The sequence below is a fragment of the Eptatretus burgeri genome, chromosome 15 (assembly GCF_056783735.1).
Source record: "Eptatretus burgeri isolate ZD-2024b chromosome 15, Ebu_testis_v1, whole genome shotgun sequence".
NCBI lineage: Eukaryota > Metazoa > Chordata > Myxini > Myxiniformes > Myxinidae > Eptatretus > Eptatretus burgeri.
Window position 1 is genome coordinate 5,230,186 of NC_140975.1, and position 13,915 is coordinate 5,244,100.

Sequence of the window (13,915 nt, forward strand, 5' to 3'; positions counted from 1 at the left end):
GATACTTTAGATACTTAAAACACCCCTTTTGAACATAATTAACGGGATTATTTAATTATATCCTTCATCAGGCGATCTTCGTCCACCTCGCTCTGTGTCTTACGGCGGCGTTTCCTGGGTAATCTCACTGGGGTCTGAAGCCCCCATGTTGTTTGGCCTGCTCTACCTTGGCCTGACTTGGAACAGGCTGCAACAATTTCTCAATAACGAAGTTTTTTTTTCACTTTCCCCACTCATGTTATCGAATGCCTGTTCATCATAGCTATAAATCGCTGGGTATATTGCAGTGCTTATAAATGCCTGGAGATGCCAGCGTTCACGGCTTTATTTCTTTTGCGCATTTGAATAACCGAGAGAATCTCTTAAACTAAGCAGAATTACAAAATGTTAGCTCCAGATTTGAAAGTGTTAGCCGTTCCGACTCCTAAAAAAAGTGTTGATTTTTCCAATTCGGACATTGCACGGGCGTTTCCGGGAGCATAGATGTATCGACGGAAATTGGTCATCGCTTGCCAAGCCAGGCGGTCTGTTGGAGTGCTTGCTTGAGTGCTTAAGCCACTTACCGAGCTGCACAGTACTGTTGGTGTCCAAATCGGGATGTGCAGTCGACAGTTACAAGGTAGAGGTAGGTTTACAGCACACATGGACGTGGTACATATGGGTAGATTTGGATCTGGATGGATTCAATTTAAAACCATAAAACGCGTTTACGTCACTGCTCTCACTCCTCTGACGCGGTGAATGGGCGAAACTACAATATAAGGTTACATCAAATATGTTCTCTTGTCGTAATTGGAATGAGGTGAAGAGAATGTTAATATAATGAAGGAAATTAACTTTATCCGAACACATGAAATGTTTATATAAAATGTGAGAAAAGAGAAACATGAAGTGATTAAAACCTGGAACTCTCCCCTGATGTTTCGATGCCGGTAAAGCTGAAGAGCGAGTCGGTGGAGAAAGCAAGTTAAGACTATACTTTCAGGGATCATTTCTATAGTTTGTGAGTCCAGAAACGTAACTGAAAGTGAACGGACACGTTAACCCTGATGAGGAGCAGAAGTCTCGCTTCCTGAGCGCGAAGCCGACTCGAGGTTCTGCTTCGGCAGCTGCTTCTTGTCATTGATGACCGTTCCCTTCACCACTTGTTGGTGGGGTGGAGGGAAGTGAGATATTCTGAAGGGTTAACTTAACATATTATTAAATGAAAGCTTTAATATTATCTGGTTAATTCACTCAGTGTAACTCGTTTTACTGGTTATGTTTATATTACATAATATTTTGTTCTTGTCCCATGAACCTCTTGTTTAAAGTTATATCCATGACCAACGTGTGTTTCCTTGATTGACACGAATTTCATTTCAGGGATAAACAAACCACTGGGCGGTGTATAAAGTCGTGAAATGATCGCTGTTGTAATTGTTTCCTAATCCCCAGAATTATTTTCCTCCTTCAGTGGTTTTACGATCATTGCCTGAACACCGAAAATCCCAAACATGAACACTGATTGTTCGGCGATGGAAGGGAGTTAATAAATAGTTTCCCGGAAACTGGATTCATGATGGGTGTGAATAGGGTCCAGTTGGGAGGATGTACATCGTGTGGTGTCTCAGTGATCAGTACTCGGACCATTATTATTCACGAGAAAATACAAACCAATCCTTCATTGACGGGAATGTCAAAGAGGGGGGAGAAAGATGGAGGGGGGAGGAAGAAGAGGGAGGGGGGAGAGAGAGAGGGGTGAAGGGAGGGAATAAGGTCGAAGAAGGAGGGGGAGAGAGGAAGGAGCAAGGAGGGGTCGGGGAGCGAGAGGGTGAGGAAGTGGGAAGCTCGGAAAGGGGTGAGAGCAAGGAAGAGGAGGGAGGAACAGAGAGCAATGCCTCATTAAACGTTGCCACACAATCCAGGAGGGGGAGCAAAAAGGTCTGTGGGAGCTCGGAGGCAGTGAGGATGGGGCGAGGGAGGAATGGAGGAGAGCGAGCAAGCGGGGGGGGGGGGCAGAGCATCGCCTCACCAAACGTCGCTACATGCTCCACTAGAAGGTTTGGAGTGAGAAGGATGGGGGAGACAATCGGGTCAAAGTGGGGATGGGGTTTGCGAGGAGGTAAGCAGAAAGGGAGGGATTTTTGGACTTTTGTTTTGGTAGGGGGACTTGAGGGAAAAATGGGGTGGGTGGAAGGGTTTTCCGCATGCATGTGGTAGTGGATCTTGTGGAGAAAAGGATGTGTGTGTGTGTGTGTGTGTGTGTGTGTGGGGGGGGCGTGTTCGTTTAGGATTGAACAAAATCGGATTGGTTTAAAGAGCATGCAAATACAGCACTCGGAGACTGCCTGGAGATGTCCATAGGGGTGGAGAGGGGACAGGGTTTGGGAGAAGGTAAGTGTGAGTCGAGAGGCAGGGAAGGCAGCGTGATGGGAAGGGAAGACAGCGTGAAGGAAAGGGAAGGTGGCGTGTGGGAAAGGGAAGGCAGCATGATGTGAAGGGAAGGCAGCGTGAGGGAAAGGGAAGGCAGAATGAGGGGAAAGGAAGGCGGCATGCGAGAAGGGAAGACAATAAAACACACCCAAACAGCAACATTTTCTTTTTAACCAGCAAATTCTGCAGCAGACTGGGAGGGAGATTTTAAAGCCCATGCTATCTACCTCACAAAGACCTGCCTGCATTCTGACATGCTTGAAAATGGAGCGACCTTTGCACCCCTCCAGTCGGCTCACTCCAACTCTGATTCGTACATGCTACACTCTGGGGAAGCCTGTTTTAATTCAAAACTAAACTGTCAGTCCTCAGCAATCCCCTCAACAAGGGGGTGGGGGTGATGAGGGAGATCGGTGGGAGAGAGAGAGGAAGGGATGGGGGAGAGAGAGAGAGGAGGAGGGGTGGAAGAGAGAGGAGAGAGGGGGAAAGAGTGGGAGAGGAGTAGGAGAGGAAATTGGGGCAGGAGAAGGAGAGTAGGGGGCAGAAGAGAGGAGGGGAGAGAGAGAGGCAAGGGTGGAAGAGGGAATGTGTGGGAGAGAGTGTCAGAGGGGTGGGATAGAGAGAGAGGAGGGGTGAGAGAGGATGGAGAGAGGAGGGAGAGTGAAACTAAGCTTTGAGTGAAACCAAGAGTGCAACAAAATGAACCTTTTAAAAAGTCCATGAAATAATTAAATTAATAGATCAACTGAAAGTTTTCCTGTCACTGGGGACGGATACCTTTGCTTTGTTACGTAAAACCAAAAAACACGGATGGAGGGTGAACCTCATCATGGTGAAGCCTTGGTGAAGCATGTGAGTATGTCTATTAATTACGTTCTGTTTCAACATGAATTGGACCTTCAGTACATCGATTAATGACTTAATATTGGACCATGTCTTCACCAATTAATTACGTCGATTTATTGAAGAGGGGAGAGTGGGGAATCTTGAACGAAGGGGTACCTTGAACCACAGGCCTCTATTCCCTTCGTATAACTCCCTTCACAAAGATTTTTCTTGTCGTCTGGTCTCTGATCATCTCGTGGAAAGTCCATTAACTCCTCCAGTCATTCTCACTTGCCTTTTGGATTTGTAAGATTGCAATTATTTTTTTCAATGATGGCCAAAGCAAATTTGAAAGGGTAATTTCTTCTTTATCTCGTACTACAGATGCAGCAGAAAACTTGGGTCTGTCAATTTAAACGGGGTTCTTATATTTAAGGTTCACAATACCTTGTCCTTGTAAAATTGGTGTTTTAGAACTTAAGAATGGAAGAGAACCAGTCTGTTTTCTTGAGAAGATGGACCAGGACCATAAGTCAAAGACAAACGGAGGGAAAGCTGACAGTGGCAGATGAGAAGAGCCTTACAGGATGTCGAAAAACGGTGCAACGTTCATCAAGGTGTTCATGATTTGAAGATAGAGAGAATAACATTTAATATCCAGGTACGTCAAGAAATGAACTTCTGAACATTTCAATGTGTTAAACTGTTTAAATTTCACTAAAAGTTTATAATTACCTTCAGTTGTCTTTTTTACTTCACTGGTGATCCCAGGGCATGGTTCAAACTACCCTCTCGTACGGATCAAGGTACACCCGCACACGGGGTATGTTCTGCATTTCTCAAAATTGGCCGTGATGGAAAAATGCTGACTAATGTTCTCTGGCATAATTTAGCTTAAAAGTCGAAGCGTATTTAGTCCCATAATGGAAGTTTGACTTCTTTGGCATTTCAGGTGTAGATCTGTTCAAGGTATCCCTCGTGTGGGTGTGAGCAGCACCGCCAACAAGTGACGAATGGGTCGGTCACCAACAACACCAGGGTCTAAACCCGTGACAGACGATCTTGGTGCCCTCCAGACTTCAACTGGCGTTCAAGGCTATTCCCAAGAGGGTGCATGGCAGGGCTGGGTGCTGGCGACGGACGTAACACGCATGCATTTTAGGACGTTTTCACTTCACGGACGACTTTCTGGTGAATGTGAAGACTTCTGGATGAAATGACTTCTGGACCACAAAAAAAATGAAGAAGAATCTTCTGGTGAAGACGATTATTCCCCCCCCCTCCCCCTGAATGATCTGCTGAGTACCCTTGTCTGTGTTTAGCTGTAAGTAAGTCAACCCCGATAAGCATCTGCCCTTTATCTCTTTCGTGGCATTTTGATTGATTTTGCTTTGAAATTCGTTCTTTATTGACCTCAGAAAATAAAAAGTTCTTTTTATTTATTAATTTTATTATTAATAAATTATTTGTCGATTTCCAACCTGTCCATGTTTGTCCTTTCCTTCCATTGGTCTAGCATTGTTCGAACCGAGGTAGACTGGGAGGGAATTACCACAGATTTGACCAAAAATCGTCGGTACGAACCAGCGGTTAAAACGCTCGGCCGCCCAAATTAAAATATAATCAGATAACGTTGGTGCTTTACCGAGGGCGCGCTCCCCACTCAGGTAACCACGTGACCTCCAGTTAAACGGAATAATTAGACGGTGGACACTGGAACTCGTGGTTGACCGGGTGGCGTTCGTGGTTTTAAAACAACCCACTGCACCACAACGTTAATTATGAGCGGTGCCCCCAGGTCCGGCTCTACCGAGGACAACCGGGGATTAATCCCCCTGAGTGACAAGCTGGTTTCCTGGTACCCGTGGCTGCAACAATATATTCAAATAAATAAATGAAATAAAATGCAGCTGAGCGACCCGAGACAATGAGGAGGCACGGAAATTTTGTATGCAGACTGACATCGAAGCCAGAACCCTGGGAAAAATCGGAAAGCATTTTCTCCAACGCAGTAATGAGTGAAAATTGATACCTTAGGTAATTAAAACACCCCTTTTGAACATAATTAACGGGATTATTTAATTATATCCTTCATCAGGCGATCTTCGTCCACCTCGCTCTGTGTCTTACGGCGGCGTTTCCTGGGTAATCTCACTGGGGTCTGAAGCCCCCATGTTGTTTGGCCTGCTCTACCTTGGCCTGACTTGGAACAGGCTGCAACAATTTCTCAATAACGAAGTTTTTTTTTCACTTTCCCCACTCATGTTATCGAATGCCTGTTCATCATAGCTATAAATCGCTGGGTATATTGCAGTGCTTATAAATGCCTGGAGATGCCAGCGTTCACGGCTTTATTTCTTTTGCGCATTTGAATAACCGAGAGAATCTCTTAAACTAAGCAGAATTACAAAATGTTAGCTCCAGATTTGAAAGTGTTAGCCATTCCGACTCCTAAAAAAAGTGTTGATTTTTCCAATTCGGACATTGCACGGGCGTTTCCGGGAGCATAGATGTATCGACGGAAATTGGTCATCGCTTGCCAAGCCAGGCGGTCTGTTGGAGTGCTTGCTTGAGTGCTTAAGCCACTTACCGAGCTGCACAGTACTGTTGGTGTCCAAATCGGGATGTGCAGTCGACAGTTACAAGGTAGAGGTACGTTTACAGCACACATGGACGTGGTACATATGGGTAGATTTGGATCTGGATGGATTCAATTTAAAACCATAAAACGCGTTTACGTCACTGCTCTCACTCCTCTGACGCGGTGAATGGGCGAAACTACAATATAAGGTTACATCAAATATGTTCTCTTGTCGTAATTGGAATGAGGTGAAGAGAATGTTAATATAATGAAGGAAATTAACTTTATCCGAACACATGAAATGTTTATTTAAAATGTGAGAAAAGAGAAACATGAAGTGACTAAAACCTGGAACTCTCCCCTGATGTTTCGATGCCGGTAAAGCTGAAGAGCGAGTCGGTGGAGAGAGCGAGTTAAGACTATACTTTCAGGGATCATTTCTATAGTTTGTGAGTCCAGAAACGTAACTGAAAGTGAACGGACACGTTAACCCTGATGAGGAGCAGAAGTCTCGCTTCCTGAGCGCGAAGCCGACTCGAGGTTCTGCTTCGGCAGCTGCTTCTTGTCATTGATGACCGTTCCCTTCACCACTTGTTGGTGGGGTGGAGGGAAGTGAGATATTCTGAGGGGTTAACTTAACATATTATTAAATGAAAGCTTTAATATTATCTGGTTAATTCACTCAGTGTAACACGTTTTACTGGTTATGTTTATATTACATAATATTTTGTGCTTGTCCCATGAACCTCTTGTTTAAAGTTATATCCATGACCAACGTGTTTCCTTGATTGACACGAATTTCATTTCAGTGATAAACAAACCACTGGGCGGTGTATAAAGTCGTGAAATGATCGCTGTTGTAATTGTTTCCTAATCCCCAGAATTATTTTCCTCCTTCGGTGTTTTTACTATCATTGCCTGAACACCGAAAATCCCAAACATGAACACTGATTGTTCGGCGATGGAAGGGAGTTAATAAATAGTTTCCCGGAAACTGGATTCATGATGGGTGTGAATAGGGTCCAGTTGGGAGGATGTACATCGTGTGGTGTCTCAGTGATCAGTACTCGGACCATTATTATTCACGAGAAAATACAAACCAATCCTTCATTGACGGGAATGTTAAAGAGGGGCGAGAAAGAGGGAGGGGGGAGGAAGGAGAGGGAGAGGAGGGAGAAAGGAGGGGAGGGAGGGAGAGGAGGGAGAAAGGAGGGGAGGGAGGGAGAGGAGGGAGAAAGGAGGGGGGAGGAAGAAAGGAGGGGGAGGAATAGGTGGGAGAAAGGAGGAGGGATTGGGAGGAGGGAACAAGGAAGGGGGGAGTGAGAGGAGGGAACAAGGAGGGGGGAGTGAGAGGCGGGAACAAGGAAGGTGGGGGGGAGTGAGAGGAGGGAACAAGGAAGGGGGGTGAGAGGAGGGAGCAAGGAAGGGGGGAGGATAGGAGGGAGCAAGGAGGGGGGAGTGAGAGGAGGGAGCAAGGAGGGGGTTGGATAGGAGGGAGCAAGGAGGGGTGGGGGATAAACGTGGGGGTGAGGAAGTGGGGAGCTGGGAAAGGGAGGGGAGAGCGAGGAAGGGGAGGGGGAGGGTTCTTCACATGCGTTTATTTGTGGGACTTGTGGAGAAAGGAGTGAGGGTGAGTCGCTCAGGATTGAACAAAAATGGGGAACGTTCAAACAGCATGTTGATACAGCACCCGAGATGTCCATGGGGTTGGAGAGGGGATTGGGTTTGCGAGCAATTAAGTGAGTGGAGGGGTAGGGAAGGTAGTGTGAGTGGAAGAGAAGGGAAGACAGCGTGACGTGTGGAAGAAAAATAATTATATTCATGTATTCTCAATTAAATCCACTTGTTGAATTGTTGCTGGTATTTTATAGATTTAATTTTTGTGCTGTTGTCGAACTGGCTGTCAGTGATGTTTCCTTTTTCCCGACTATTTTCACCCACATATTGATGAAAGGAATATCCTACGATGAAAAAGGTCTTGCTCGCTGTATAGAAGCAGGGTGACCTGGTTGATAACACTGCAAACTTTTGCCGTGAGTGTGTTATTCTCTCGAGGTTATGGCGTATGCGGAAATGAAATAAAGCAATGAACACCGGCGTCTCCAGGCGTTTCTAAGCATTGCAATGTACCCAGCGATTTGTAGGTATGTAGATGAGGCATTCCATAATATGAGTGAGGAAAGTGAAAAAAAAAAACAACAACCTATATAATTAAGAAATTGGTGTGGCCTGTTCCAAATCAAGGCATGGTTGAGCAGGACAAAAAATGGTGGCTTAAGACTCTTGCGAGCTGACAGAGGGCTGACAAGATGGCGTGCTGCCATCTTAGTAAGGATTATTTTGGTTTCACATGATGAGCACCTCGCAAATTATCTTCAAAAGAGGTGTTTTAATTAACCCAAACACTCAATTTTTAACTCTTTCACTGCGTTGGAGTTCCTGAAGTATGCCTGCAAAGGTTGGGGCTGCCAGGTTTCATGGTTTTGGAGTGATGGAGGAGACGGACAGACGGACACATACTGACATGGAACGAACAGTTCCGGGGAGCTTATGGGATGGCGCGTCATTCGTGCGTCTGTCCACAAATACTTACAACTTCTTCTCTAAAACTACACGAGCGATTTTTATGAAACTTTCCCACAATGTTCATCACTGTGTAAGTATCAAAGTTTGTTCATGGGATGAAAAAAAAACATCGGGCCCTAAGGGGGTCTTACTGGGGTTGTCCACCAATACAGGTATTTGCTTTCTTCTCAGAAACTACACAGGAAATTCTGATGAAACTTCAGCACAACCTTCATCACTTGTGACGTACCAAAGTTTGTTCATGGTATTTAAAAAAGTCGGGGTCTGAGGGGGTCAAAGGAGGGAGATTATGGGTGGGGGGTTTCACCTCCCCCCCCGCCCCAAAAGAGGTATTTGCTTTCTTCTCAGAAACAACACACAGAATTCTGATGAAACTTGACCACAACCTTTATCACCTGAGATTTTACAAAGTTTGTTCATGATATTAGAAAAATCGGAGCCGAAGCGGGTGTAAGGGGGGGTGGGGGGGTGTCCCCCAAAATATGTATTTACTTTCTTTTCTGAAGCCACGCACACAATTTCGATGAAACTTGACCCCAACCTTTATCACCTTTGATGTACCAAAGTTTGTTCATGGCATTAAAAAAACATTCATCGGTATTTATTTCCTTCTCCATTATATATTTTGTGGGTTATCCATGCCTACCAGTGGTTTCCTGGTTATCTTATCCAGCCACTACCAGGTGAGCGTCCAGGGGTATTGCCCCTATGTTTTTATTACCATTATTATAGATAACCTACATCAATGTTTTAGGCTTTAGAGTTTAGATGGTGGGGGTGAAGAATCAGAATTTCTAAGAATGAGCTTTAGAAATTTGCAGATGACACAAACTCAAAGCTTGGAGGTAAGGGAGATAACACTAATATGGGTTATCTACCTTTCCTTCTGAATCGAATCACCCCTTCCAATGGAAGTGGTTCAGGAATGTCTCGATCCTCTAATAAATCGGGTAAAAGGTTGGTGGATGATGTAGTTTAACATGAACAAATGTAAAGTGCTGCGGAGGGTAAGAATAATCCAAATGGACACCACGTGATACAAGGGGTGTGATCTTGGATATGGGGGGTAATCAGACAGCACAGTGCTACGCAGCCACAGGTAAAGGTAACAGGGTTTTAGGTTATATTGGAAGGGGGACAAATGGTAAATCTCGACGTTGTGTTTACACTGGATCGGGATTTCATGACCACTATTGTGGGATGTTGCAGTTTCCACAGCGAGGGTTCAGTTGAGAGTAGGTCGAGCAAAACATCTGCGAGAGCGAATGGAGCGTTTATTTCTACTACTACTACTACTACTACTACTACTACTACTACTACTACTACTACTACTACTACTACTACTACTACTACTACTACTACTACTACTACTACTACTACTACTACTACTACTACTACTACTACTACTACTACTACTACTACTACGAATCAGCCTGCAGGATGGAATCATTGGCTGAGAGTGCAGTCGTGCCGCGAGCGCAGTGCCCCCTGTAGGTTAGGGCAGTGTTTTTATTGTTTTGTTTGTATTGTTATTCAGGGTGCCGGTGATAACCCACCGACTCTTTGCGAACTTGGTGTTCATCATCACGTCCACCGACTCTTACCGACAGACGGGACGTCTGTTTAAACGACCATCCGAGGGATGGCACCGATTGATGAATCACCCTGACTGTGAAACACGAGGATGACAATTTATAGCCGGGTCGGGATTCGAACCAAGGTTAGCCAGCAGCTTCGATGCGACTGTGTGTGAACCTCGAGCTCGTCCTGCCAGTCCTGGAGGAAGAGTTCATACATTCGAAAGGAGGTTATTGTGAGGGGATCTGAGACGTTGAAGAGATGTTTAAGATAATGAATGAATAAGTTTTTCCGCAGAACGGACAGTTACAGGAAAAAGGCGCACAGGTTTTGAAGGAAGAAGGAAGAAGAAGAAGGAAGAAGAAGAAGGAAGAAGAAGAAGGAAGAAGAAGAAGGAAGAAGAAGAAGGAAGAAGAAGAAGGAAGAAGAAGAAGGAAGAAGAAGAAGGAAGAAGAAGAAGGAAGAAGAAGAAGGAAGAAGAAGAAGGAAGAAGAAGAAGGAAGAAGAAGAAGGAAGAAGAAGAAGGAAGAAGAAGAAGGAAGAAGAAGAAGAAGAAGAAGAAGAAGAAGAAGAAATTGTAACACTGCTCAATGCATTGGCAACCCTGGGCCCGGGTTCTCGCGAGATTCACTCGATCACGCGAGAGCAGGAAAAGGTTTCTCATCAAACACAGAATAAAACTCATGAAATATGAACCACAAACAGAATTACATTACAGAGAGTTGCGGTGGTCGTCAGGTAGAAGTCTTTCATTGAGAGTCGCTAATGCGAGGAATTTGTAAAGGTTGTGGCAATATTCAGTGCACTGTTTTGAACTTGGGTTTGGATAGGTCTCTGGAAGTAGTCGGTATTGGGGAGAACTCAGATGTTGCCGTGATTCTTTCAATCCCTCGTACCTGTGTATCACTAGTTGACCAATGAAAGCCCTCACCGGAAGTGGATGTGAAAGGCTAACGTCACCGGAAGTGGATGTGAAAGGCTGACGTCACCGGAGTGACTGGGAGAGGGGGCGCTGCTCGCCGGGTAATGGCGAATCTGGAGTCGCTCACTGAACGCGCCGTCTCGGAGAACAGCCTGGTTTTACTACTTCAGTACCTCCACGGCCGAGTCACCACCGTGAGTGTCCCGGGGGAGGGTGAGGGCTGCACGAGCACGCGGTTGTGTTGTTAACGGTCACTCGCCGCCGCTCCCCCATTGGCTGTTCCTCCCGAGGGCCGTTTTGGACACGTTGAGTGGAGAGCTCCTTTGAACGTCTCTGCGGACAGTGTGCAGGACATTGTATAACACTCTCTGGCCCCGCCCCACCCCGTGCCGCCCGTCTATTCCCTGTGACGTCATTTGCCGCCATTTTGATTTTCGGTCACGTGCATCCAAGCAGGAAAACGAGTGTCCATTGATTTGACCTTTTAACCTCCATGATGTTTCAAAGTAACAGTCCTGGTCATCTTTGAACAAGCGTCGTATTTTCACTTTGAGTGCATAACGTTTGTTAATCGCCATCACGTGAGTGCAATTAAAGATAAACCTTAGGAATGGAGTAATTACAAAGCACCCAACCACCGTGTTGGAATGAACAGTGTGTTGTTGCTGTCATATCAATGGGGTTTGGGTTAAAATGAGAAAGCAGGTGGACACGTCATCGGAGAGGAACAGAACAGGTGCACATGAGATGGACAAATGAACAAGCTGAGGAAGATTTGATGTTGCTGGAATCCACGTCAGATGAGGACATCCACACAGGACATTACCATGGGGGACGCTGCTGTGTGTCGATGTGGGGAATTATGTGCACCGCAGCAGAAATCAAACTCGGGTCCCATGGTGAACCGTACCAATGCTCTGCTATCTGGGTGACCTACTGGCTGGGTGTGCCATTCTCCCACATACACAGATCCCTCTCTCTCCCCCCCCCCGCTGCTTTTGGGACACACTGCCAACCATAGAAGCAGTGACAGCCTGTCCACGGGAGGGTGGTTCCCCCCCCCCCCGTTGATGGTAGGTGGGTGGGGCCGTTGGTTGTTTGGTGGGTGGGTGGGGCCGATGGTTGTTTTGTGGGTGGGTGGGGCCGTTGGTTGGTTGGTGGGGCCGTTGGTTGGTGGGTGGGGCCGTTGGTTGTTTGGTGGGTGGGTGGGGCCGTTGGTTGTTTGGTGGGTGGGTGGGGCCGATGGTTGTTTTGTGGGTGGGTGGGGCCGTTGGTTGGTTGGTGGGGCCGTTGGTTGGTGGGTGGGGCCGTTGGTTGTTTGGTGGGTGGGTGGGGCCGTTGGTTGTTTGGTGGGTGGGTGGGGCCGATGGTTGTTTTGTGGGTGGGTGGGGCCGTTGGTTGGTTGGTGGGGCCGTTGGTTGTTTGGTGGGTGGGTGGGGCCGATGGTTGTTTTGTGGGTGGGTGGGGCCGTTGGTTGTTTGGTGGGTGGGTGGGGCCGTTGGTTGGTTGGTGGGGCCGTTGATTGGTGGGTGGGTGAGGCCGTTGGTTGGTTGGTGGGTGGGTGAGGCCGTTGGTTGGTTGGTGGGTGAGTGGGGCCGTTGGTTGGTTAGTGGGTGGGGCCGTTGGTTGGTTAGTGGGTGGGGCCGTTGGTTGGTTGGTGGGTGGGGCAGTTGGTTGGTGGGTGGGTGGGGCCGTTGGTTGGTGGGTGGGTGGGGCCGTTGGTTAGTGGGTGGGTGGGGCCGTTGGTTGGTGGGTGGGTGGGGCCGTTGGTTGGTGGGTGGGTGGGTGGGGCCGTTGGTTGGTGGGTGGGTGGGTCGGGCCGTTGGTTGGTGGGTGGGTGGGTCGGGCCGTTGGTTGGTGGGTGGGTGGGTCGGGCCGTTGGTTGGTGGGTGGGTGGGTGGGGCCGTTGGTTGGTGGGTGGGTGGGTGGGGCCGTTGGTTGGTGGGTGGGTGGGGCCGTTGGTTGGTGGGTGGGTGGGGCCATTGATGGGTGGGTGGGGCCATTGGTTGGTGGGTGGGTCGGGCCGTTGGTTGGTGGGTGGGTGGGGAAATGTCATTTCTGCATGGGAGAATGGTGTGCTCAGCAGGTGGGTTGTCCAGATAGTTCAGATGGCAGAGCACTGGAACTGTTCACTGGAACACCTGGGTTCAATCCCTGGCCTGGGCATGTCATGTTCCAACATTTACATCTTATGTTTGTTTTCCTTTTATCTATATATTGTTGTGGGCCAGGGTTCGGTGGCGATAAACTACCAGCAGGGGAAGCCGTAGAGCCGCCTCCCACCGAACACCTGGAACCCAGTTCATGACTCCCGGACAACTCCGAAAGGTCACGGGTCACTTAAAGGACCGTGGTCACCAATATTTCGATGGCGTGAGGTAGGGTCCACTTGTCTAATTCCAATTTACCTCAGTACTCACGCCGTCTCGCTACCGGGGAAACCACACCCTCGGCCGACTCTGTCCGAATCGAGTCGCATGTACCGACTCTGGTCTGGCGTACCGAGCGGGAGTTACCAGAGCCGCACCGGTCCCAATGACAACTTATGGCACACGGCCTCTCTAATTCTCATTACGCACCGTGCTGGGTCAATGAAAGAAAGTGACAGACAACGGGCTGGTACATTGAACAATTGGGGGGGTTTATTTATCAGGGGGGCAGGGGAGCACCTTTGTCAGGTCAGGTTCGATCTGTGACCTGCTACAGGTACCATGTAAACCTGTACTAACCTGTTCCATGGTCGGGTTGTCGGCGACTAAACCGTCTCCCCCACCAGGTTTTCTGGTGAGGAGGGTGTTTGGATATGGACACCCAGCAGGATTAAAAACAAAACCTGTCAAAGGGCGGAGGAGCTCCTTGTGAGCCAACGGCCATCCATATCTAGTGCCCAACTGTGTCTGCGGACGTCCTCCTGCAGTTGGGTTACTTCTTATTAGGAGGTTGGTGGCAGGATTTGCACTCCAGCCACCGTAAAACGCTTCATTCCGCAAAACGCAAAAACGCAAAAA

General features: G+C 47.6%; 2 non-coding genes across 2 annotated transcripts; both read left to right on the forward strand.

The window, feature by feature from the left end:
- The first annotated feature begins 969 nt into the window (after positions 1 to 969).
- On the forward strand, positions 970 to 1,185 carry LOC147011379 (small nucleolar RNA U3). Its single transcript, XR_015052072.1, has one exon. It is a non-coding gene; the product is annotated as a small nucleolar RNA U3 (small nucleolar RNA).
- Positions 1,186 to 6,236: 5,051 nt separating this feature from the next.
- On the forward strand, positions 6,237 to 6,452 carry LOC147011380 (small nucleolar RNA U3). Its single transcript, XR_015052073.1, has one exon. It is a non-coding gene; the product is annotated as a small nucleolar RNA U3 (small nucleolar RNA).
- The last annotated feature ends 7,463 nt before the right edge of the window (positions 6,453 to 13,915 follow it).